Genomic DNA, 27,415 nt, shown 5'->3' with positions numbered 1-27,415 from the left:
CACGATGATGCTCAACCTAGTAATGATAATGATATAGAAATTGAACCTGCTGTTGATCTTGATAACCCACAATCAAAGAATCAACGTTATGATAAGAAAGATTTTGTTGCTAGGAAACACGGTAAAGAAAGAGAGCCATGGGTTCAGAAACCCATGCCCTTTCCTCCTAAATCATCCAAGAAAAAGGATGATGAGGATTTTGAGCGCTTTGCTGAAATGATTAGACCTATCTTTTTACGTATGCGATTAACTGATATGCTCAAAACCAATCCTTATGCTAAGTATATGAAATATATTATTACAAATAAGAGAAAGATACCGGAAGCTGAAATTTCCACCATGCTTGCTAATTATACTTTTAAGGGTGGAATACCAAAGAAACTTGGAGGTCCAAGAGTACCCACTATACCATGCTCCATTAAAAGAAACTATGTTCAAACTGCTTTATGTGATCTTGGAGCCGGTGTTAGTGTTATGCCTCTCTCTTTATATCGTAGACTTGATTTTAATAAGTTGACACCTACTGAAATATCTTTGCAAATGGCTGATAAATCAACTGCTATACTTGTCGGTATTTGTGAGGTTGTGCCTGTTATAGTTGCAAACGTTACTATTTTAAGAGACTTTGTTATTCTTGATATTCCCGAGGACGATAGTATGTCTATTATTCTTGGAAGACCCTTTTTGAATACTGCAGGGGCTGTTATTGATTGCACTAAAGGCAATGTCACTTTTCATGTTACTGGTAATGAGCATATGGTACACTTTCCGAGGAAACAACCTCAAGTTCATAGTATCAACTCTATTGGAAAAATTCCATCGATTATATTTGGAGGTTTTGAATTTCCTCTTCCTACTGTCAAGAAGAAATATGATATTCTTATTATTGGGGATGTGCATATCCCCATTGAGGTAACATAGTGTTATTCGAAATTTCTCCGGTTCCATGTTATTCGGAATGAGTTCGTTAACAAGACTTGATCAACCTTGTTAGTGGATTCCTTTTGATGATCATGAGATGGATGAAACTAGAAGGCACAACCTTCTGTACCCCACTTTTACTTTCTGTTATTTATATTAAATAAAATAAAAATAAATATTTTTCTGTCTGTTATCTGATTATCCGTGCAATATAAAAATACCTCGAAACTAAAAGTTCTCCAAATGCCCTGAAAATTAAATATGATTTTGTCTAGAATATTTGAGGATTTATGGAACAAAGAACACACCAGGGGGGCAACCACCTTGCCACGAGGGTGGAGGGCGCGCCCCCTGCCCCATGGGCCCATGGCGGCCCTCCTCCACTTATTCTTGCACCCATACACTCCTTCCTCCCCCAAACACGAAAAACCAGCTCAAACCCGAGTCCAAGCTCGTTTTGCTGCCATTTTCAATCTCCTTCCTCAAAGCACCTCTCACAAAACTGCTTGGGGAGATTGTTCCTTGGTATGTGACTCCTCCATTGGTCCAATTAGTTTTTGTTCTAGTGCTTTATTCATTGCAAATTTGTGTTGCTTAGGTGACCCTGTTCTTGAGCTTGCATGTCAAATTTATATGGTCAAAAGTAGTTTTGATGCATGATGTAGGCCCTAGGCACTTGTAGGAGTAGTTGCTATCAATATTATTGAGTTTGGTTTACTTTTATTTTGAAGTTACTAAAAATTTTAGAATTTTTCAGAAAATGATGAGAAGACTTTTGAGGGGCTCATCGAGCCAAAGCTAGAAGGAAAAGGAACCAAAGCCTAAGTATAATATGCCTCGCACTGCGGAGGTTCGGGCGTGTGAATGGCCTTCCGAGGATTTCTTGAGAGCAGCCGGGATTTATGAAGATTTTCATGAATTGGCTCAGACTTCAGGCCTTGCCGCTTTCCTCCACGACCAATGCGATCAGGCCTTGCCGCTTTGTGCAAAACTTTCATTTCCATTCTAGGAACTCACCACCTACGGTGGAGTTTCATTTATATGATGAGAATAAGGAGACGTCACTTTATGTTTTTTATCAGATCTGTTTAGTCCCTTTTGGGGGCAAGACAGAAGAACCACATCGTGATGATGTGGAGGGATTTATTGACACTATCACTGTAGGGGAAAACAAGGAAGGTTTCCGATGCACGAATCACTAGCATACATTTTCCTGTTTTACGCTACTTTGCAATATTTGCTAGTCGTTGCTTAATTGGTCGCGGAAACTGTGGAAACCTGAGTATCCCTGATATTATTATTTTGCACCATGGTTTATACAATGATAACTCTTTTAGTATGGGCAGCATTGTTGCCAAATGGTTAAGTCTGAACCGTACCAAGGGCCCCATCTTTGGAGGCATCTATGCTACACACCTAGCTGCACATTTTAACATACCTATTAGGCATTATGAGAAGGAAGAAAAAGTGCTGCCTCGTGTTTATCTAGATTATAAAAGTATGGTGGCACATGATTTTATTGTTAAGAATATGGAAGGAGAGCTTAAATATCAATTGTTCTTTAATAAACATCATCCTAGGACTATTACCTTGTCTGCTCCTTCTTTGTTTGATTTGACTGTAGGCACGTACCTTGTTCCGTTGACGGCTATCCACGCCTACCGGAACCCTACACCAGCTGAGGAGCCAGAGGCGGAACCACAATTTGATCCTTCACGGCAGTCTAATTACTAGTGGGATCCGGAGATGATTGTCAGCCAGTGGCAATCTGAGCCTTCTTATTCCTCATCACAGTATGACCCCAACTATTATTATGGATATCCGCTAGGCCAGCCGTGGCCTTAGACCAACTTAGGCCAAAAGCCTAAGCTTAGGGGAGTATGTATTTCCCACCGACTTTACATTTATGTTCACACACTCATTGCTAAATGCCGGTGCTCATACTTTTTCATTGTGTCATCCATGCTAGTTTATTTTCCTTTTTATGCTTTCTTCTTGTGTGTTTAATAAACCTTAAGAAAAACCCAAAAAATTTAGTTGTAGATTTTAATTAGTTCACTTTCCATGCTTGTAGTAGTAATTAAAAAGAAAACCCAAAAATATTTCCTGTTCTTCTTTTGCTTGTTGGGAGCTTTCACATGTAAATAGTTTTATTTCTTTTCTTTTCTTTGGGGGTCGATAGGAGAAGACCATTATTAAATTGTTCAAGTGGCTCTTATATGCATTATTGTTGATCTGACAAAAGAGCCCATATTGCCTTGTCTTCTCCTATTTATTGAATGTTTGCAGATTCTAGCTTAGTCCAATGCACGTGCACTATTATTATTATTCACACTATTCTGTCGTGCAAGTGAAAGGCAATTATGATGATATATGATGGACTGACTCAAATGAGAAAAGCTGGTATGAACTCGACCTCTTTTGTTTTTGTAAATATGATCAGTTCATCGTTCCTGATTCAGCCTATTATGAATAAACACGTTTGCAATGACAATTAGAGATCATAGTTTCTTGTGCCATGCTTGATTAGCTATGAGTTATAATGGTTTACCTTGCGTGCCAACATGCTATTGAGATGGTTATGATGTGGTATGATAGTGTGGCATCCTCCTCTGAATGATTTAAGTGACTTGACTTGGCACATGTTCACGCATGTAGTTGAAACAAAATCAACATAGCCTTCACGATATTTATGTTCATGATGGATTATATCCTACTCATGCTTGCATTTGATGTTGATTAATTTTAATGCATGTTCATGACTGTTGTCGCTCTCTAGCTGGTCGCTTCCCAGTCTTTTGCTAGCCTTCACCTGTACTAAGCGGGAATATTGCTTGTGCATCCAAACTCCTTAAACCCCAAAGTTATTCCACACGAGTCCACTATACCTACCTATTTACGGTATCTACCTGCCATTCCAAGTAAATTTGTATGTGCCAAACTCTAAACCTTCAAATAAATATCCTGTTTTGTACGCTCGAATGGCTCATGTATCAACTAGGGTTGTCTGTATCTTCCATGTTAGGAGGGTTATTCTCAAGAGGAGTGGACTCCGCTCTTCACTCACGAGATAAATGGCTAGTCACCGGGATGCCCAGTCCCATGCTTTATGCAAACTAAATCAAAATAATTGCAAACAAAACTCCCCCTAGGACTCTTGTTAGTTGGAGGCACTCGTTGTTTCGAGCAAGCCATGGATTGATGCTTGTGGTGGAAGGGGGAGTATAAACTTTACCATTCTGTTTGGGAACCGCTTATAATGTGTGTAGCATGGAAGATATCGCCATCTCTTGGCTGTTATGTTGACAATGAAAGTATACCGCTCAAAATATTATTCACCTCTTTTTCAAAACCGAGCTCTGGCACCTCTACAAATACCTGCTTCCCTCCGCGAAGGGCCTATCTATTTACTTTTATGCTGAGTCATCATCCTCTTGTTAAAAAGCACCAGTTGGAGAGCACTGCTGTCACTTGCATTCATTACTGTTAGTTTACATTGAGTATGACTTGATTGGATCTCTTTTACTATGAATTACAATTTCTAGTCAGTCCTTGGTCTTTAAAGGTGCTCTGCATTTATGTTTTGCGGTCTCAGAAAGGGCTAGCAAGATACCACCCTATTATATCATATTATGATTGTTTTCAGAAAGTGTTGTCATCTGAGTTTTATTATTATGGCTCGCTAGTTGATTATGCTATTGATATGAGTAAACTTGAGACCTATGCATTATTGCGAATGGGGTTAGTTATAATCTTTGCTGAAAACTTGGATGCTGGCTTTACATATTTACAACAATAACAGCAAATAGAGTTTCTAAAAGTTTTTCTTTATCAATTTTAGCTTGTCAACTAAATTGCTTGAGGACAAGCAAAGGTTTAAGCTTGGGGGAGTTGATACGTCCCCAACGTATCTACTTTTCCAAACACTTTTGCCCTTGTTTTGGACTCTAACTTGCATGATTTGAATGGAACTAACCCGGACTGACGTTGTTTTCAGCAGAACTACCATGGTGTTATTTATGTGCAGGAGCAAACATTCTCGGAATGACCTGAAACTTCACGGAGACACTTTTCAGAAAATAAGAAAATACCTGCCAAAGATGAAGGCCAGGGGGCCCACCGTCTTGCCACGAGGGTGGGGGCGCACCTGCTCCCCTAGGGCGCGCCCCCTACCTCGTGGGCCCCTGTTGCCTCTCTGACTCCAACTCCACCTCCATATATTGAGTTTCGATGAGAAAAAAATCAGAGAGAATAAATCATCGCGTTTTACGATACGGAGCCGCCGCCAAGCCCTAAAACCTCTCGGGAGGGCTGATCTGGAGTCCGTTTGGGGCTCCGGAGAGGGGAATCCGTCGCCATCGTCATCATCAACCATCCTCCATCACCAATTTCATGATGCTCAGCGTCGTGCATGAGTAATTCCATCATAGGCTTGCTGGACGGTGATGGGTTGGATGGGATCTATCATGTAATCGAGTTAGTTTTGTTAGGGTTTGATCCCGTGTCCACTATGTTCTGAGATTGATGTTTCTATGACTTTGCTATGCTTAATGTTTGTCACTAGGGCCTGAGTGCCATGATTTTAGATCTGATCCTATTATGTTTTCATCAATATATGAGTGTTCTTGATCCTATCTTGCAAGTCTATAGTCACCTATTATGTGTTATGATCCGTTAACCCCGAAGTGATAATAATCGGGATACTTACCGGTGATGACCGTAGTTTGAGGAGTTCATGTATTCACTGTGTGTTAATGCTTTGTTCCGGTTCTCCATTAAAAGGAGGCCTTAATATCCCTTAGTTTCGGTAAGGACCCAGCTGCCACGGGAGGGTAGGACAAAAGATGTCATGCAAGTTCTTTTCCATAAGCACGTATGACTATGTTCGGAATATATGACTACATTATATCAATGAAGTGGAGCTAGTTCTGTGTCACCCTAGGTTATGACTGTTACATGATGAACCGCATCCGGCATAATTCTCCATCACCGATCCATTGCCTATGAGCTTTCCATATATTATGCTTTGCTTATTTACTTTTCCGTTGCTATTGCTATCATCACTACAAAATACCAAAAACATTACTTTTATTACTGTTACCTTTTGTTACTGTTATCACTACTATCATATTACTTTGCTACTAAATACTTTGCTGCAGATATTAAGTTTCCAGGTGTGGTTGAATTGACAACTCAGCTACTAATACTTGAGAATATTCTTTGGCTCCCCTTGTGTCGAATCAATAAATTTGGGTTGAATACTCTATCCTCAAAAACTGTTGCGATCCCCTATACTTGTGGGTTATCAAGGTGCTGATGATACCAGTGCAGATGACGCAGCTGAGCTCAAGTGGGAGCTCGATGAAGATCGTGTTCGTTGTGTTGTTTTGTTTCTAGTTGATCAGTAGTGGAGCCCAGTCGGGACGATCGGGATTCTAGCATTTGGGGTTGTCTTTCTTTTATTTGGTTCCATAGTCGGACCTTGATTGTATTATGGATGATGTATGTTGTATTTATGTATTGTGTGAAGTGGCGATTGTAAGCCAACTCTTTATCCCTTTCTTATTCAGTACATGGGATGTGTAAAGATTACCCCTCTTGCGACATACCTACCATGCCGTTATGCCTCTAAGTCGTGCTCCGACACGTGGGAGATAAAGCCGCATCGTGGGTGTTACAAGTTGGTATCAGAGCCATCCCCGACTTAGGAGCCCCTGCTTGATCGAACCGCTGACGTTGTTGAGTCTAGAACAAAATGTTTTGAGTGTTAGGATTATATATATCGGAGAGTAGGATTATTTTTACTCCTCAGTCCCTTCGTCGCTCTGGTGAGGCCTCTTGACGTAGAGTTTTGACTCTTCTCTCCTTAAATTTCATGATTTTTTTAGGCTCACACGGGTATCTTGGAATCGCTCCGATAGTTTTGTGACGAGAACATTGTTCTTGGTGCCTCCTGACATTTAGGGGTTGTGGCAGTGTCCCGCGGAGTTGAGCTCCGAGGTGTTGTCGTCACAATTTTATCGTTGTAGTTCTGGAATACTTGAGTTCGCCGACACCGAAAATCTCTTATATGCAGTTGTTGGTGAGATAACCTCGACGCCACCCAGTACTGGGGCGGGAGTTCGGAAGTATTGCCATAACTCGTATAACGGATGCTTTTCGAAGGTTGAGGTAAATGATTTCCGAAGGTTTCTTGGTTATGTGTTGAAGGATGGATATAGCTGGATGTAGGTATTGTTAGTTTGGGTGAGATATTATGCTTCCCTTGTATACCCAACACCTGACTGCATAACCAGAAAGTTTTGGGAGTTTATAAGTGGGAATTCAAGTAGCTCCTAGGATATCTTTTCGACAGATGTATGCGATGAAATTGGGGTACGACGTCTAGTGGTCCGCCTATCCACGGTTGGTTTTACAGTGGTCTCGTTGTGTCTTAAAGAGTCCTTGGCTATGCTGACTCGGGGACGCTTCGTATGTCATGTGCACTTCCTTGTACATGATGGTGCTATACGATCGCTGTGTCTTAAACCCCTATCATATGTTTGTTTCGGCTTATTTTGCAAGCCAATCCTTTGTTTTGTTTTGAGTTGTGGTATTCGATTTGCTTCAATGTCAAGTGTTGATTACCTTTCCTAAGCTATTTTCTGATACTTCTGTGTGAATACCAATCCTTCTTGATAATCGGGATTGTCATGTCAATCCTTTTTCAACCGGTGCGTTTCTCTTCAAGTGGATCCGATCATTTCAACATCCGCAAGATCAATTATCAGTTATTCTCAACGATGCTCATTTCATCTGTCCCAAGCTGCCTTTGTTTTCCTGCCCTCCCACCCTTTTCCTTCAAGGATTCGGATTTCTTAATCAACTATCCTGTTATTGATGTGAAGTTTCTTCATTCTTTTCCTTCAAAGTTCTTACCCGTTGATTCTCATGAAGATGCTAAGGAAGCTTCAAGTTTATTATTCTTCGTTCTCTTTTCTTCTCCGGTGGATTTAGTTCAAGCTTTGTCAATCATATCTTTTCCTCGTTTCTAATGTTTTCTCATGCCGGTGCACCTCTTAATCATTCCCCGCTTGCTATTCAATTCTTCCGGAGTGCTGAAGATATCTTGAAGATTCGTGTTTCCACTCTGTATTCATTCAAGCTCTTTGCAGTTTGTTATCTCATACAAGCTATTTAATTCAACCGGTGCAATCTCTCTTTGAAATTGTTCAACGGTGTTTCTTTTGAGTGTGCCCTAACCCACAGGTCTTTTCCCAGGATCTTACCCGACCCTTCTAATTTATCCGGAGTGATTCCAAATTTCTTTTCAATGTATGACATAAGTTTGAATTGTCATCAGTCATATCTATTTCTCCAAGATCTTTCAAATTCTTTTCATTGTTGGCTCAACCTCTTCGCTTTTCATTCTCCTGGAGTATCTCAACAATTCATGGTGGTGTTTCTCATTGTCATTCTCAACATTTGAAGACCTAAGAAGATTTTTCTCTCTCAATCTTGTCCATTCTCTCGATGATTCGTGATTCTAGGTTGATGCCATCCTCTCATAATTGTTTTTGATTGTGAGAATTCTTTTCACCCATCCAGAACATTGCATGAGTTGTTTCCATTTCTTTCCTCTGAAGGCCATCTTCTCAAATATTATTCATTCCAGCTTTCAACTCTCGTTCTACAAATCTTACCGATGCATCGTTCAAATACCCTCTAATTAGTTCATGGTCTCTTCGTTCATTTGTATCTATATTCTCTCAAGTACCTTCGTTCATTTTCTAATTCTTCCCGGTGTTTCGTTATCTCTTCTTTATTCAATTCTTACGGTGGTTCTTCCAAGATTCTTCTTCCTTCATTTATCATATCAATTTATTCGTTGTTTCAATCCTACCGGTGGTTCGCTGAAGACCTTCCCAAGTTGGCGCTATATCTATCTTAATCCTTTCTACGAGAATAAGTAGTATGCCAAATCCGTTGCTTGTCATCAATTTAAATTGGTGAAGGATACGCATAATGTAATTCTTATTATTGTTTCATCCAAGTGATCTAGTTTTCTCTTTCTAGAGTTGTTCATCGGGTCTTATTTCTCGATTTGAGATCCTTCATCTTTTCTTTCCGGAGTTCCAAGTTTTTCTCGGTTATATCATCGCGAAGCTCCATCTAAATCATTGGAAGGCTTCACCTTGTGTTTTCAACCTCTCTTTCTTTTATCATCCTTATTACCAGAGTTCTTCATGGTGGCTACATGTTGGTTCATCAATGATTTAATTCCTTCTTGAAGTGTTCTTCGAGATTCTTTTTAGAGGAGTTCAAGCATTCTTCACCTTGCATTCCGACGTGCAATTCTTTCATATCTCATATTTTGAGGTGGTGTTATGTCATTGGTGATAATTTTCCTTCGTGTTCATGATTGACAAGTTGTCTAGAATGACATATTTTAAACCCATCAATTTCAATTCGTTCATGAGATCCTTTGAAACCCATCAATCTCTTCGTTGGAGTTATCTTGTGTCATGTTTCACCTTAAGCTTTCCCTAAGGATCGTGCAATTTATGGTGCTCATAAATGACCCAAGTTCCTCATTTATCCTCCCAGTGAAATAAGTTTCTCGTCTCCTTGTTCATATCAATCCAATCTTTTGTTTCGTTAGTGGCAGATTTTCACCTCAAGAGTTCAGATGTTCTCCATAAGCCCACAACAATCTTACTCTTTTCGTTGTTGGTTTTCCAACAACTCTGTTCAACCCTTCTCCTAAAGATGCTTTTTCAAGCTCATTTGAGGTAGAAGATGTTGTTTTCTTCTCCGTTCCTTTAATTCCATTCTTTTATTCTTCCTCTCTTAGGCATTGTGATGTTGCTTTTTTTAATCATCATCTCGAATTGCAAGGATCATGTTATTTTTCGTTCTTATCCATTTAACAGGAGTGTTGTGGCTATCATTCCTCTTGTAACCGGAGTATCATCCAAGTGCTTTAATTTTGCAAAGTTCATATTCTATGCCTTCCATTTCCAAACCAGACTGTTGTCGTAATTGATCCTTATCGTTCCTTGTACATCTCATTTCTACCGGAGTGCTTGCATGTACTTCTTGTCCATTGCAACCCTTTCTTATGTCTTTCACCCTACAAGGTTCTAGTAATGTTCCTTGTTCCTCTTTTCTAACGAAGTGTTTTCAACTTCTTTCATCTCCGTTATATTCTTTCTTTCAATTTGTTCAACCACGCAAGGTTCTTTGGTTTTACTCATTGGTCAAGGAAGCAACTTATTTTTACCTCTTCCCCTTCCTCTTCCGTTTTCTCCGGTGCCATCCCTAGGATCTCGGGTCGAGATCCTCTTGTAGTGGTGGAGTGTTGTGACGCCCTGAGACCTTTGCGCCAGGTGTCTTCTAGTTATTCGCTGTCTTTGCCATGTCATTTGCTTGCGTGTTGCATCTTGCCATGTCATCATGTGCATTGCATCTTCATGTTTTAAAAACTTGCATTCGTCCGGGTTCCCCCAGTTCCGTCCGTTGTCCGTTCTGAGCCCAGACACACTTGCACGCGCCCGCGGCACGTCCAAAATATTAGTTTTTAAGTGGCCAGGAAAATGTTCTCGGAATGGGTTGAAAGTTGGCAGCGGTGTTGTTATTTTGTCAGTAGGCCGTCTGTCAAGTTTCATCGCATTCGGAGTCCGTTTGACGCCCCAGCGGATAACTATAGCAACATTATAGTCGGTCAAATCGTCGGACGTTTTCGGTCTCCGAAAACAGTCGTCGGGTCTCTCTCTTCTCTTCTCTTGGCCCAAGGCTTTGTGCACAGCCCAGTACCTACTGGCAGGCCCAACCTAACCTCTCTCGTCAGCCCACGACCCTCCTCGCGCCCGCGTCCGAAAGCTGACCCGAACCCGACCAGGGCAGTCATCACCGTTGGGTCCGGATCATCCCCTAACATCTATAAAACATCTCCATTTTATTATTTGGACTCCCTAAGCTTTTTATTTCGCGACCATCCGATTCCAATCAAAGGGACCGAGGTAGCCCCTAACATAATCTGTGATTTATATATAGTCCACCCTTAGTCATTTGGACAAACCCTAAAATCTAGGGACTTTGTCTCGTCGAGCCGCCACCACCTAGCACATCTTCTTTGGTATCCCCATCACCCCAATCCAGCGCCTCCACTATTTTGTTTTCCTTTCCGATCCAATCTCCTCCGCCTCCACTCTCTTCCATCCAGCCGCCCGTCCCCGCAACAGAGCAAGCCGCGGCCACTCCTACACAGCCTCGTGCACGAGTGCCCAAGCCCTTGATCCAGCCCAGGAGTATGCCGTCGTGGATGCCATGGACTCACCCGTGCGCCTCCTCCCTTCGTCGCATCATTAGCCACACGCGAGCTCGATCGGGAGAGGATATCCCGATCATGGGCGCCTCTGCCTCGTTTCTGACCATCGCCGATGCTGCCGACGTCCACCACCCGGGGCACCAGCACCCGTGCGCCTCCTCGCTTCCTCCATCCATGGAGACGAGCTCCTTGAACCAAGGCCGTGCCCCTGGTTCCTTCCCTCTTCCTCGAGCTCTCTCTCTCTGTCGCTCAATCCCTCTCTGTTGTCTTGTCCCGCAGGACGTCATGGATGCACGAGCTCGGTCCTCGCTCGCTCGCGCCTTCATGTTCGACACTTGTCGCCTCCGACCAACAGCAGGGAACCGACGCCGCCCCTGAGCTCCACCCGCACCGTTGTTTCCTGGATCCAGCGCCGGCCAGTCGGATCTGACCCGTTTGCACCTCGCCGGCCTTCCCCGGAGCCTGCTGCCGCTGCATCCTCTTCTTCCCCTGCGCTGCGTCCTCTTCTTCCCCCTGCATCGAGAGGAGCATACTGCCGCGTTGCAGTCGCGTTGACCGCAGCCTCCCAAGGCCCATGCCAGATCCGGCCTCTCGAGTCGGCCCACTCCTACACTGAACCGGGCCAAAGCCCATGGGTGAGGCCACCCCTAGCGCCTCCTTTTTCTGTACGGTTTGGGCCATGCAGTTTCGGACCGATAAGTTTTTTTCCTGGTCTAGATGATTTGTCTAATTTTTTTCAGAGAGCACTGTTCTGCAGAAAACCCCCCAAGCATTATGCATTTCATAACTCACAAACGGTGCATCATATTAAAACAAATTATATATGTAAAATGCTTAGAATTTTGTGTAGATTAACAGTATGCAACTTTCATCCATGTTTAAAATGTTCAAAATGCTGTTTGTATAAATTTGCTCCAATGCCATGTTAAAATGTTTTATTTCATAACTAAATAACCGTAACTCTATTTTAATAAACTTTATATGTAAATGGGGTGCAGAAATGCCTAATTTAACATGGTGCACTTTTCTTACATGTTTAACAACTCTAAAATATTGTTTAGGGCAGAACAGTACCAACTTTGAAATATGCATATGAGGATTTACAGGAATTGTTGTTCGTTGTTTCCGGCCTCATTTAAACTTCCCTAGGTAGGTAGTTTTGTTATGCTTCACCTCTTTCCATGCTAACCAACATTTAATATTGTTGAGTACTTAAACGGGAGAGAACTAAATAATTATTGTGGTGTCGTCAATATGCAACTCGTTGCATATTGAGCTCCACTTAATTTGTAGGATTGTTTGTGCATTTTTGCCATGCCATGTTTCTTTAAACCGGACATGCATCATACTGGGTTGCTCATCATGCCATGTTTATGTGATGGTTGTTTACCATGTTGTTTGCTCCTTTCCGGTGTTGCTTCTTCTGGTTAGTTCCGATAACGTCGCGTTTGTGAGGATTCATTCGACTAAGTCCGTTGGTTTTCTATGTGTTGGTCCGAACCTGTCAGCCGCCAGTGGCCACCAGGGGCAACTCTGGGCTGGCCTACCGGAAGTTTGGACAATCCAGTGTTGCCCTGAGAACGAGTTATGTGCAGCTCCTATCAGGATGCTGGCACATCGGGCGGCTTTGCTAGTCTTGTTTTACCATTGTCGAAATGTCTTGTAACCGGGACTCTGAGTCGGATCGGGTCTTCCTGGGAGAAGGAATATCCTTCGTTGACCGTGAGAGCTTGTGATGGGCTAAGTTGGGAAACCCGTGCAGGGTTTTGAACTTTCGAAAGCCGTGCCCGCGGTTATGGGCAGATGGGAATTTGTTAATATCCGATTGTAGAGAACTTGACACTTAACTTAATTAAAATGCATCAACCACGTGTGTAGCCGTGATGGTCTCTTTCCGGCGGAGTCCGGGAAGTGAACACGGTTCTTGTGTTATGCTGGAACGTAAGTAGTTTCGGGATCACTTCTTTATCACTTCTAGTTCACGACCATGCTTTGCTTCTCTTCTCGCTCTTATTTGCATATGTTAACCACCATATATGCTTAGTGCTTCCTGCAGCTCCACCTCATTACCCTATCCTACCCATAAGCTTAAATAGTCTTGATCTCGCAGGTGTGAGATTGCTGAGTTCTCGTGGCTCACAGATACGTCCAAACAGTTGCAGGTGCCGATGATACCAGTGCAGATGACGCAACTGAGCTCAAGTGGGAGCTCGACGAAGATCGTGTTTGTTGTGTTGTTTCGTTTCCAGTTGATCAGTAGTGGAGCTCAGTCGGGACGATCGGGGATCTAGCATTTGGGGTTGACTTTCTTTTATTTGTTTCCATAGTCGGACCTTGATTGTATTATGGATGATGTATGTTGTATTTATGTATTGTGTGAAGTGGCGATTGTAAGCCAACTATTTATCCATTTCTTATTCAGTACATGGGATGTGTAAAGATTACCCCCCCTTGCGACATACCTACCACGCGGTTATGCCTCTAAGTCATGCTCCGACACGTGGGGGATATAGCCGCATCGTGGGTGTTACACTCGCACTACACGGTGATTGAAAAACGGATGACCAAGACACAGTCTTTCAGAAGCATTAACTCTAACCCTGGGTAGACCGTACCAACCTAAATCCCCTACATCTGCTAGTCTACCACTTTAAGAGGTCATGCAACTTAATCCACTATGCCAGAGCCCATAATGGCTTGTGGCTACACACGGAAGTTACTAGCATGAATAATCTTATGATCCCTTTGAGCCTGGGTGGCGGACCGTAGGATGATCACACGGGTAATCCGGGATATCCTAGGACAACACTGGATTCTACAGTTGCCCACAAGCAATCCGCCCAGATGTGTGTTAATGTTGCCACCTTAAGTTGAACCATTAATTAACAACTCACATCTGTCATGGATACTCTCAAACCCAATCCACGTCTACGAGCATAGCATAGCAGTATAAGCATAACGTAGAAGTGACTCCCAAGGGTTTGATAATAAAACAGGTAATAGGTTCTACCTCATCATCTACTTCCCAAACCCACATGTTAAGGGATCCTACTCATGCAGTGTGTGAGGGTTGAAACTAATGCATAAAAACTAGGTAATAAAGGGGTATGGTCAAAGTGTTTCTTTCCTTGCTGATGATCCGCAAAACTTAAAGACTCGTAGTAGCACGCTTCGCACTCCAGGTGTTCTATCGCAAACAAACAATAGCATACATAAGGAATCAAGCAAAGATGCACGGGGAAAACTCAAATAAACAGATCGAACTAGAAATTTCAACTGAAGAACTCCGGTTTGCAAAAAGAAACAAATCAAACAGAGCAACGAAACTCAAACTACGAAAGAAACAAGATCTGATTACTAATCTGGACTAAAGTCAAATTTTACAGTAGCAAAATCTTGTTCAAGTTGGTTAAACAGAAAGAGGGCTTCGAGACGAAGATCTAGGTGCTTGTTTCACCTGATTCGGATAAACGGGCGAAAAGTTATACTAGATTGAAGATTAGGGCAGAAATCACGATCGAAAATAATCGCGGAAAAACCTTGGAAAAAGAAAACTTACGAACAGGCTAACGAACGAACGTTCGCTGTCTGTGGCTAACGGGTGAATGGCGTTTGTTAAAACGAATGTACGGACAAACATCCACTATTTAACTAAACCAAGAAAAACCGAACAGAAACCGATCTAGTAAAAAAACAACTAGGGTTTTAAAAAACCGAACGGTTTTCTTGTGAAAACCGGCGGCGGCGGCGCGGCTTTATCTCCGGCGAGGTCGGCGGTGTGCGGCGGCGCGGCGACGGTGGCGGGACGGTGGCGCTCTAGGGTTTCGGGGGTGGGACGCGGCTTGGGCTGGGGCTCGGGTCGCGGGGTCCCGGTTTATAAAGCCCCCGGCCGGAGGTTTCTGGCTCGGGTACGGCCCGATAAGTCGGTTACTTTAAAAAAATCCTGACGTAGAAAAACAATTAAAAGAAATACTAAACGGACTCCAAAATCCTAAAATAAATTTTCACGATCCTCTAATAATATTGCAGACAAAGTGAACATTTATTTGGACCTCTAATGCAATTGTGAAAAACACATTTTTTCCTAATTCAAATAAAATTGCAATAAGATCCAAATAAAAACCTTAATTGATTTTAATATTTTTTATGCAATATTCATTTTATTTTGGAGAAGTCATATTATCTCCTCTCATATACTTTATTATGGAATATTTTCGGAGAGAAAAATAATTAAAACCAAATGATCCTCTTTTCAAAATTTCAGAACACTCAAATATGAAAATATCGAAATTCCCAACTCTCTCCACGGGTCCTTGAGTTGCTTAGAATTTCAAGGATTCGCGAGAAAAAAATGCAATGAAACACGTTATGCATGAATCACTTGTGTATAACATTCCAAATTGAAAATTTGGGATGTTACATTATGACACGGTTTATCATTGTCATATTGCCTTGCATTATCATGTAGTTGACATCGTATTTGTGGAAAAGCCACCCTGCATAATTTATCATACATGTCACTCTTGATTCATTTCCCTTCCCGGTACACTGCCGGAGGCATTCATATAGAGTCATATTTTGTTCTAGTATCGAGTTGTAATCATTGAGTTGTAAATAAATAGAAGTGTGATGATGATCATTAATAGAGCATTATCCCAAATAAAAAAAGGGGTGGAAAGGCCAAAAAAGGCCCAAAAAGAAGAGACACAAAAAGGGACAATGCTACTATGCTTTTTTCCACGCTTGTGCTTCAAAGTAGCACCATGATCTTTATGATAGAGAGTCGCTTGTTTTGTCACTTTCGTATACTAGTGGGAATTTTTCATTATAGAACTTGGCTTGTATATTCCAACAATGGGCTTCCTCAAATGCCCTAGGTCTTCATCAGCAAGCAAGTTGGATGCACACGCACTTAGTTTATTTTGTTGAGCTTTCATACATTTATAGCTCTAGTGCATCCGTTGCATGGCAATCCCTACTCCTTGCATTGACATCAATTGATGGGCATCTCCCTAGCCCATTGATTAGCCGCGTCGACGTGAGACTTTCTCCTTTTTTGTCTTCTCCACATAACCCCCATCTTCATATTCTATTCCACCCATAGTGCTATATCCATGGCTCACGCTCATGTATTGCGTGAAAATTGAATAAAGTTTGAGATTACTAAAGTACGAAACAATTGATTCGATTGTCATCGGGGTTGTGCATGATGAGAGTATTCTTGTGTGACGAAATGGAGCATGACCAAACTATATGATTCTGTAGGGATGAACTTTCTTTGGCCATGTTATTTTGGGAAGACATGATTGGTTAGTTAGTATGCTTGAAGTATTATTATTTTTATGTCAATATTAAACTTTTGTCTTGAATCTCTTGGATCTAAATATTCATGCCACAATAAATAAGATTACATTGAGAATTACGCTAGGTAGCATTCCACATCAAAATTTCTGTTTTTATCATTTACCTACTCAAGGACAAGCAGGAATTAAGCTTGGGGATGCTTGATACGTCTCCAACGTATCTATAATTTTTGATTATTCCATGCTATTATATTATCCATTTTGGATGTTTAATGGGCTTTATTATACACCTACTAACCCAAGGCCTAGTGCAAATTGTTGTTTTTTGCCTATTTTAGTGTTTCGCAGAAAAGGAATATCAAACGGAATCCAAACCGAATGAAACCTTCGGGAGAATTATTTTTGGAACAAACGTGATCCACGGGACTTGGAGTAGACGTCAAGAAAGGAGCGAGGAGGCCACGAGGCAGGGAGGCGCGCCCCCCACCCTCGTGGGCCCCTCGCTGCTCCACCGACCTACTTCTTCCTCCTATATATATATATATCCATATACCCCAAAAACATCCAGGAGCACCACGAACCCTATTTCCACCGCCGCAACCTTCTGTACACAAGAGATCCCATCTTGGGGCCTTTTCCGGAGCTCCGCCGGATGGGGAATCGATCACGGAGGGCTTCTACATCAACACCATAGCCTCTCCGATGATGTGTGAGTAGTTTACCACAGACCTTCGGGTCCATAGTTATTAGCAAGATGGCTTATTCTCTCTTTTTGGATCTCAATACAATGTTCTCCCCTTCTCTCGTGGAGATCTATTTGATGTAATCTTCTTTTGCAGTGTGTTTGTTGAGACTGATGAATTGTGGGTTTATGATCAAGTTTATCTATGAACAATATTTGGATCTTCTGAATTCTTTTATGTATGATTGGTTATCTTCGCTCTCTTTGGATCTCAATACAAAGTTCTCCTCAATCTTCTAGGAGATCTATTCGATGTAATTCTTTTTGCGGTGTGTTTATCGATATCCGATGAATTGTGGGTTTATGATCAAGCTTATCTATGAACAATATTTGATTCTTCTCTGAAATCTTTTATGTGTGATTTTTTTATCTTTGCAAGTCTCTTCGAATTATCAGTTTGGTTTGGCCTACTAGATTGATCTTTCCTGCAAAGGGAGAAGTGCTTGGCTTTGGGTTCAATCTTGCGGTGTCCTTTCCCAGCGACAACAGGGGCAGCAAGGCACGTATAGTATTGTTGCCATCAAAGATAAAAAGATGGGGTTTATATCATATTGCTTGAGTTTATCCCTCTCCATCATGTCATCTTGCCTAATGTGTTACTCTGTTTTTATGAACTTAATACTCTAGATACATGCTGGATAGCGGTCGATGTGTGGAGTAATAGTAGTAGATGTAGAATCCTTTTGGTCTACTTGTCGCGGACATGATGCCTATATACATGATCATGCCTAGATATTCTCATAATTATGCACTTTTCTATCAATTGCTCGACAGTAATGTGTTCACCCACCGTGATACTTATGCTATTTTGAGAGAAGCCACTAGTGAAACCTATGGCCCCCGGGTCCATCTTTTATCATCTAAGTTTCCAATCTATTTTACTTTGCAATCTTTACTTTCAATCTATATCATAAAAATACCAAAAATATTTATCTTATTATCTCCATCAGATCTCACTCTCGTAAGTGACCGTGAAGGGATTGACAACCCCTTTATCGCGTTGGTTGCGAGGTTCTTATTTGTTTGTGTAGGTACGAGGGACTTGCGTGTAGTCTCCTACTGGATTGATACCTTGGTTCTCAAAAACTGAGGGAAATACTTACGCTACTTTGCTGCATCACCCTTTCCTCTTCAAGGGAAAACCAACGCAGTGCTCAAGAGGTAGCACGTGCGCGTCCGAAACTACCTCGAACCCGACCCGCTCGGTCATCACCGTTGGATTCGGATCATCCCCAAACATCCCTAAAATATCTTAGGTTCATTGTTTGGGTTTCCTATCCTATTTATTCCGGACCGTCTGATTACGATCCGAGGGACCGAATACCCTACACCTAGTCCCCTACCTATATAATCAGTCCAAACCCAAACTTCTAGGGAGATGTCCTATCCCCGCCTACACTCTCTCGGGATCCATCCCGCAGCCACCTGGTCTCCCCTGCCACCCAGTCCCGTCGATCCATCCATCCATCGATCACCACCAACCAGAGCTCCCCTCGATCCAACTCCACCTCACCCACTGCCTCCTCGATCATCTACCCGAGCCCCTCCCGCAACTCGCCGTCAACCTCGACCCCGCCTTGTCGTCCGGATGACAACGACAACCGTACCCTCATCGGAGATGAGTCTTGACAGCCCTGCTCCTTTCCCCTCCTGCTTCTCTTTCTCTCTCATATCACATCTCCCCTCTCTCTCTCTCTGAGGAACCTCTTCTGCGGCCCATCGCCATGGAGGGCCACAGGAGCTCCGCCGCAAGCCCCAAGCCGCACGTCGCCACCAAGGAACCGCCGGATGTGGCCTCTACCCGGATCTGGCATCACCGGCCCTGGATTCGCTCCTCCTCCGCCCGGTTCGAGCAAGCACCGGCGTCCTGCCGTTCTCCTTCAACGCTGGAGCTCCCGCAAGCAATCCTCGACGCCGGTCCTCGTCCACAGCACCCCGGCCTCGGCGCCTCCTGCACTCCTCCCGCATGAGCATCACGAATGGAGGATCTACATGCCATGGCCGACGACCTCCTCTCAAGCCCGGCACCGCCAAGATGCTTCCTCGCGAGATCCGCCGTCCCGCCGATGACCACGACCACCAGCGCCTCAGCAAGCCGCTACCGCTGAGCCTCTGCATCGAGCCGCTGCATCCCTCTGTTTGTCTCGAGCACAAGTCGCGCTCACTCCACCCGCGCCCGTTGACCGCGTCGTTGCCTCCAGATCCGGCCCAGTCAGCGCCTCCTCAACTGGCCTACCTCCACCTCCTCACCGATGGCCCAAGGCCCAGGGTGGGTAGCCCCCAGCCTTTTCCCTCTGTTGGGCTTCTAGTCCAGATTTGGCCCAGAGTCTTTTTTCAGGCTCTGCGATTTAGCTATTATCCCAGGATTTACAGATTTGCAGAAAAACTCCCTAGTGTTCATCCATCTAATAATTTAATAACCATGCATCGGATTAAAATGTTTTGAACATGTAAAATGCTTAGAATTTCGTCTAGTCTCATAATATGCCACTTCCATCATTGTTAAAAATGTTTAAAATGTTGTTTCATTAAATTTGCTCATATGCCATGTTAAAATGATTTATTTTCATAACTAAATCACCGTGGCTACGAATTAAATAAACTTTATATGTAAATGGGGTGAAAAAATGCATAGATCAACATGGTGGCATTACTTTGCATGTTTAACAACTCTAAAATATGGTTTAGGGCAGAATAGTACCAAATTCAAAATATGCATATGGAAATTTTCCAGAATTGTTGTTTGTTGTTCCGGCCTCTTTTAAACTTGCCTAAATAGTTAGTTTACTTATGCTTCACATCTTGCCATGTGTAACAACATTTAATATTCATGGATACAAAAACGAGAGCGAACTAAATACTTGCATGTGGTGTTTCATCAATATGCAACTCGTTGCATATTGATCTCCACTTAACTCGTTGTTTGTTACACTTTGCCATGTCATGACTCATTAAACCAGACATGCATCATACTTGGTTGTGCATCATGCCATATTTATGCTTTTTGGTTTACCATGTTGTTTTGTTTTTCTGGTATTGCTTCCTCTTGATAGTTCCGGTAATGTTGCGATTGTGAGGATCCGTTCGACTATGTTGGTTCGTCTACTTCATGGTTCCGTTCTTCTTCCTAGCGGGATTTCAGGTAAGATGACCATCACCTTGGATCTCACTACTATCTTTGATATGCTAGTTGTCTCGATGCTATGGTTATGTCGCGCTACCTACCATTTGTTTATCATGCCTCCCCAAATTGCCATGATAGCCTCTAACCCTTTTCCACCATCCTAGCAAACCGTTGTTTGGCTATGTTACCGCTTTGCTCAGCCCCTCTCATAGCATTGCTAGTTGCAGGTGCAATTGCAGGTTTTTCCATGTTGGGACATGGATAACATGGATATCTTCGGATATTACAATATCTCTTACTTAATTAATGCATCTATACACATGGTAAAGGGTGGAAGGCTCGGCCTTTTTCCTGGTATTTTGTTCCACTCTTGCCGCCCTAGTTTCCGTCATATCGGTGTTATGTTCCTTGATTTTTGCGTCCCTAACACGATGAAGGTTTATGGGCCCCTCTTGACAGTTCACTATGAATAAAACTCTTCCAGCAAGGCCCAACCTTGGTTTTACCATTTGCCTAATAACAACTAAAACTTGCGTCGGGACTCTCCGGACCCCCAGGACTTAATCAACCCCCCGGGCCAGTGCTCCTCATGAGTGTTAGTCCAAAATGACTGTAGCCGGGGCCACCAATGGGTGTGCCAGCTGGAAACTTAGCCAATCTGATTGTGGCCTGAGACGAGATACGCGCGGCTACTATCAGGGCGTGTCGGCACGTCAGGAGGTCTTGCTGGAATTGTTTTACCATTGTCGAAAATGTCTTGTGCACCGTGATTCTGAGTCTGATCGGAGGGTCCTGAGATGGAGGATTGTCTCCGCGGATCGTGAGCTTGTCATGGGCTAAGTTGGGCACCCCTGCAGGGTTTAAACTACCGAGAGCCGTGCCTGCGGTTATGTGGCAGATGGGAATTTGTTAATATCCAGTTGTAGTGGACTTGAACTAAACTCAACTAAGATACACCAACCACGTGTGTAGCCGTGGCTGTCTCTTTTCGGGTGCATTCAAGAAGAGAACACAGTTGGGTTATGTTTGAACGTAAGTAGTTCAGGATCACTTCTTGATCATTACTAGTTCGTGACCATTTGCATAGTTGCTCATCTTATTCTTGTACTCGTAAGTCAACCACCATACTATGGTTAGTCTCTTGCTGCAACCTCACCAGTTATCCTTTCCATACCCATTAAGCTTTGCCAGTCTTGATAGCCATGGTAATGGGATTGCCGAGTCCTCGTGGCTCACAGATTACTACAACAATAGTTGCAGGTACAGGTAATGCGATGATCGGACGCGAGTGTGATGCTTGCTTGTTTGGAGTTCTTCCGCTTCTTCTTCTTCGATCAAGGGATAGGTCTTGGGTCGGGGAACCTGGGATTAGCAGGGTGGATTTTGTTCTTCTTTTTTGTTTGATTTCATCCGTAGTCGGATCCTGCTCTTCTGTATGATGGTTGCTATGTATTAATGTATTGTTGCATGAATGTTGTAACTTGTGGCGAGTGTAAGCCTTTATCTTGTATTCTCATCTATTCAGTACATGGTATGTTGTAATGATATCCAGCGTGCTATGCACTCGAAATGCGGTTGTTCCCCAATCATGAATTCATCACGTGATTGGGATAGAATCGCATCTTGGGTGCTACAAGTTGGTATTAGAGCCTTACCGACCTTAGGATCCCCCTTGATTGATCGAACCGCTGCCGTTGTTGAGTCTAGAAGAAAACTATTTTGAGTCTAGTTATATCGGAGGGTAGGAATTCTTTTTACTCCTCAGCCCCTTCGTCGCTCTGGTGAGGACTCTTGACGTAGATGTTTTGACTTCACTCTCCTATTTTTCACTCAATTTTTTTAGGATCGCGCGGGTATTGTTGGATCATTGCGATGGGGATTCTGTCTTGGTGCCTCATGACATTTACGGGTTGTGGTAGTGTCCCGGGGAGTTGAGCTCCAAGGTGTTTTTGTCACAGTGCTTATCGTTTCAGTTCCAGAATACGAGAGGACACCGACATCGAAAACGCTTCTATACTCTTTGTGGTGAGAGTAGTTTGACGACACCCAGTACTGGGAAGAGCGATCAGATGTATTGCCACATCTAGTATCTCGGATGTTTTCGAATGTCTGAGGTACATGATTTCTGAGGTTTTCTTGGTTATGTTTTGACGGATGGATACAATTGGAGTGTAGGATTTGTTAGTTGTGTGAGATATTTGTGCCTCCCTGTATCCCCAACACCAGATTGCATAACCGGAAAGTTTCGGGAGTTCATAGGTGGGAATTCAAGTAGTTACCTAGGATATCTTTCCGATAGATGCATGATATGAGATTGGGGTTCGACGTCTAGTGGTCCGCCTGTCCACGGTTGGTTTTAAAGTGGTCTCGCTGTGTCTTAAAGAGTCCTTGGCTATGCTGACTCAGGGACACTTTGTATGTCATGTACACTGCCTTGTACATGATGGTGTTGTACGATCAAGCCCGTGCGGGCCCCACCATGAAAATTTCAAACGAAGTCTCTATCATTTGTTTGTTTTCGGCTTATTCTTCAAGCCAATCCTTTGTTTTATTTTGTGTTGTGGTATTCGAGTTGCTTCGAAGTCAAATGTGGATTCCATACCTTTTCTAAACTGTGTTCTCATATTTCTATGTGGATGCTAATCCTTCTTGTTTATCGAGATTGTCATATCAGTTCTTTACCAACCGGTTCGCTTCTCATCAAGATTATCCGATCATTTTCCCCATTTGCAAGATCACCTCTCAATTTTCCCAACGTTTTTCGTTTCATCCGTCCCCAAGTTGCCTCTGTTTTCCCGGCCTCCCACCCTTTTTCTTGAAAGACTCAGAGATATCAAATCAACTATACATTTTAGTCATGTGAAGTCTCTTCACTCTTTTCAATCAATGTTCGTACCCGGTGATTATCATGGTTAGGAGTTCCAAGTCCATCATTTTTCATTCTTCTTCTTCTCTGGTGGATTCAATTCAAGCTTTTGGTGTTGATCATACCATTTCCTCATTTACCAAATGCTTTCTCATGCCGGTGCACCCCCTAATAGTTCACCTCTCCCTGTTCATTTGTTTCGGAGTGCTGAAGATATCTCAGAAGGCTCGTCTCTTCATTCAAGATCCGTGCGTTGTATTTTGAGGTTGTTATCTCATTCAAGCCACTTAGTTCAACCGGTGCAATATCTCTTTGAATATCATTTCAACGGTGTTTCTTTGAGTGGGCCCATGACCCATAGGTCTTTTCCCACTCTTCTAATTTCTTTTGGAGTTATTCTCAAATTCTTTTCAAAAGTGTGACGTAAGAATGAAGTTTCATCAATCAGATGCCTTCTCCAAGATCGGTTTCAAATTATTTTCATCTTTTGCTCAACATTTATATTCTTCATTGTTCCGGAGTGTCTCAACAATTCATGGTGGTGTTTCCCATCGTCATTCTCATCTTTTGAAGACCGAAGAAGTGTGTCCTCTAAATCTTGTACATTCTCTCGAAGATTCATGGTTCTAGCATTATGCCATCCTCTCATAATTGTTTTCCACTTTGAGAATTATTTTCACCCATCCGGAGCAATTCAAGAGTCTTTTTAGTTTGATTCTCCGGATCCCATCATCTCACAATTATTCATTCTCAGCCTTCAGCTCTCGTCCACCAAACCTTTCCGGTGCATCACTCAAGTCTTCCCTAGTCAGCTCGTGATCTCTTCATTCTCTTGTATCTAAAATTTCCCAAGTATCTTTGTTCATTTTCTAATTCTTCTCGGTGATTCATTCCGTTTTCTTCATTCGTTTTCAATCCACCACGGTGGTTCGTTCAAGATTCTGCTTTCTTTGTTATCATTTCAATTCATTAATTCTTTCCAAATCCTACCGGTGATTCTTTGAAGAATTTCTCAAGTTTGCGCTATATCTTCCTTAACCCTTTCAACGAGAATGAGTAGAATGCCAAATCCATTGCTTGTCATCAATTTCAATTGGTGAAGGATGCACATACCATAATTCTTATTCTTGCATCATCCAAGTGATTAATTCCTTCTTCCGGAGTTCGTTCATGATATCAATTTTACAGTGCTAAGTTGTTCATCTTTTGTTTCCAGAGTTCCAAGCTCTCTCAGTTAACTCGCCGCGAAGCTCCATCTAAATCACTGCAAGGCTTCAATCATATTATTCTCATCCATCACTTCCTTCTTGTAGGGGGTGTCGTGCGACATATGCCAAAGGATGGCTTATCATGGAGGGGGCTATAAGACATCGTCGGTGCCAGGAAACGGGATGAGGCGAAGACATGCACGTCGGTGGTTCTTACCCAGGTTCGGGGCTCTCCTAGGAGATAACACCCCTAGTCCTGCTCTGCAGGGTCTCCGCATGATCACTAACTCAACAAGAGTGAATACAAGATTGCTCCTTTAGCTGTTTCTCTGGAGGAGTAAGAAGAACAAGGCAAGCCCTAATTCCCTCTCTTTATGTGTGTGTGTTTCTCTAAGTATCTGAACCCTTTGCATGGGCGCCCTGGGGGTTTATATAGGCCTACCCCCAGGGGTACAATGGTATACTGGCCAGGTGTAGGCCCAGGCCGTCAGTGTCTCTTGTGGCTGGCTTCTCCGCTGGTAGCTGGGGCCCGTCGACTGTAGCCATTCCCTATTTCTCCTCGCTGATGGTGCACAAACTCTTAAGAGGGGGAGGGCTGCCTGCCAAAAACTGGCCTCCCCCCAAGCCGGTTGGCTGAGCTTGCCTCCTCCTGGCTTTCACAGGTTGGTAGGACCTACTACCTGCGAGCCGTACCGACAACCCGTCGTGGGAGCTGAGCCCCTTCTGTCTTGGGTGATGTTATGGTCGGGAGGGCTACAGTGCCGCGCCATGCGGGAGATCACCAGCCGGTACGGCGCACTGTAGCCACGACCCGCCCTGGCTTCGAGGGTGGCAGGCTTCTCTGTAGCCATGCCTCGTCTCGTAGCATTCATGGTGGCTCAGGCTTTGAGGGCGTTTGGGGCCGCCTGCTAGGAGTCGGCCCCTCTTCGCAGCAGGCCACTCGGACCAGCCGGCCACAAGAAGGCAGCGATCAATCTTTGAGGCTTGAGGGGCGCAGTTGGCCCCGACTTCTTGAAATGCCATGGGGGCAGATAAGGCTACCCATGGCCAATAACTCCGACACTTCTCATCGTCCTTTTGTTACCGGAGTTCTTCATGGAGGCTCTACATGATGGTTCATCAAGGATTTAATTCCTTCTTGAAGTGTTCGATAAGATTCTTATTGGAGGAGCTCAAGCATTCTTCATCTTGCATTCTGAACTGCAATTGTTCTCCATTATCTTTTGAGGTGGTGTTATGTCATTCTTGATAATTTCTCTTTGTCTTTCATGATTCACAAGTTTTCAAGAGTGACATATTTTAAACCCATCATTTTCAATTCGTTCACGAGATCTTTTGAACCCATCAATCTCTTTGTTGGTGTTATCTTGGTATAGATTTCACTTAAAGCCTTCCCTAAGGAATGTTGCTATTTGTGGTGCTTATCAATGATCCGAGTTATCTCGTTATCATCTTGGTGGAAGAAGTTTTTCATCCCTTCATCGATCTAAAGTAGGCAATTGTTTTCCTTTAGTGGCCGGTTGTCACCTCATAATTTTGAGATGTTTTCCATAAGCCCACGAGAAGCAATTCTTTTGCTTGATGATTCTTCCAACAACTCCATTCAATTCTTCTTTTAAGGATGCTCTCTCAAATTGATTTGAGGTAGACCATGTTGTTTTCTTCTCCGTTCTTTTGATTCCATTCTTACATTTGTTCCAGAGGCATTGTGATGTTACTCTCTTCGACCCATCATCTCATTTTGTAAACATCATGTTCTTTTCCATGCTTATCCGTTTAGCAGGACTGTTGTGTCCTCTGCTCAAGTTCTTTTCATCTTATCAAGTCTTGCCTCTCTTTTCAATCAGAGTGCTGCCCGGATTCTTCCTTTCTCTTCTCGTTTCAACCGGAGTGGTTTCAAAGTCTATCTTGTCCTTTAAGCTCTTGGTTCCCGTCGTATTCGTTGTTACTATTCTCCAACGGACTATTTGCAATCTCATTCATCTCCGTTGTATTCTTTGCTTCAAGTTGTTCAACCTCTCGAGGTTCGTGGTTTCACTCGTTTGTCAAAGAAGCAACTTTGTTTTACCTCTTCCTCTTTCGCTTTTCTCCGGTGCCATCTCTAGATCTCGGGGAGAGGTCTCTTGTAAGCAGAGGAGAGTTGTAATGACCCGAGACCGCCGCTTCAGACGCCTCCCATTTGTTTTTTGTTGTCGAGTGTGTTTTATTTGTTTGTTGCATTTCATCATCGCATCATCTGCATTGCATCCACATGTTTTCATTAAACCCGTTGTCGTTCGTAGTGGCCGTGTCCCCTGCCTTCGTTGACCTTTCGAGACCAACCACACTTGCAACCTTGTTCTTTGTTTTCTCTCTTGTCTAAACCGGAGTCTCTCTACACAGTGCATCGACCCCTCGCGTGCGCGTCCGAAACTGCCCCGAACCTGACCCGCTCGGTCATCACCGTTGGATTCGGATCATCCCCAAACATCGCTAAAATATCTTTGGTTCATTGTTTGGGTTTCCTAACCTATTTATTCCAGACCGTCCAATTACGATCGGAGGGACCGAATACTCCTACACCTAGTCCCTTACCTATATAATCAGTCCAAACCCTAACTTCTAGGGAGATGTCCCATCCCCGTTGCCACTCTCTCGGGATCCATCACGCAGCCACCTGGTCTCCCCTGCCACCCAGTCCCGTCGATCCATCCATCCATCGGTCCCCACCAACCAGAGCTCCCCTCGATCCAACTCCACCTCACCTGCTGCCTCCTCGATCCGCTTCCCGACCTCCTCCCGTAGCTCCTCATCAACCTTGACCCCGGCTCATTGTCTGGCCGACACCGGCGACAGGACCCTCGCTGGAGATGAGTCCTGATAGCCCTGCTCCTTTCCCTCCTGCTTCTCTTTCTCTCTCGTCTCACATCTCCCCTCTCTCTCAGGAACCTCTACTGTGGCCC

This window comes from Triticum urartu, chromosome 1A (genome assembly GCF_056163025.1).
Source record: "Triticum urartu cultivar PI428250 chromosome 1A, HENAU_Tu73, whole genome shotgun sequence".
NCBI lineage: Eukaryota > Viridiplantae > Streptophyta > Magnoliopsida > Poales > Poaceae > Triticum > Triticum urartu.
Note: the sequence above shows the minus strand (reverse complement) of the source record.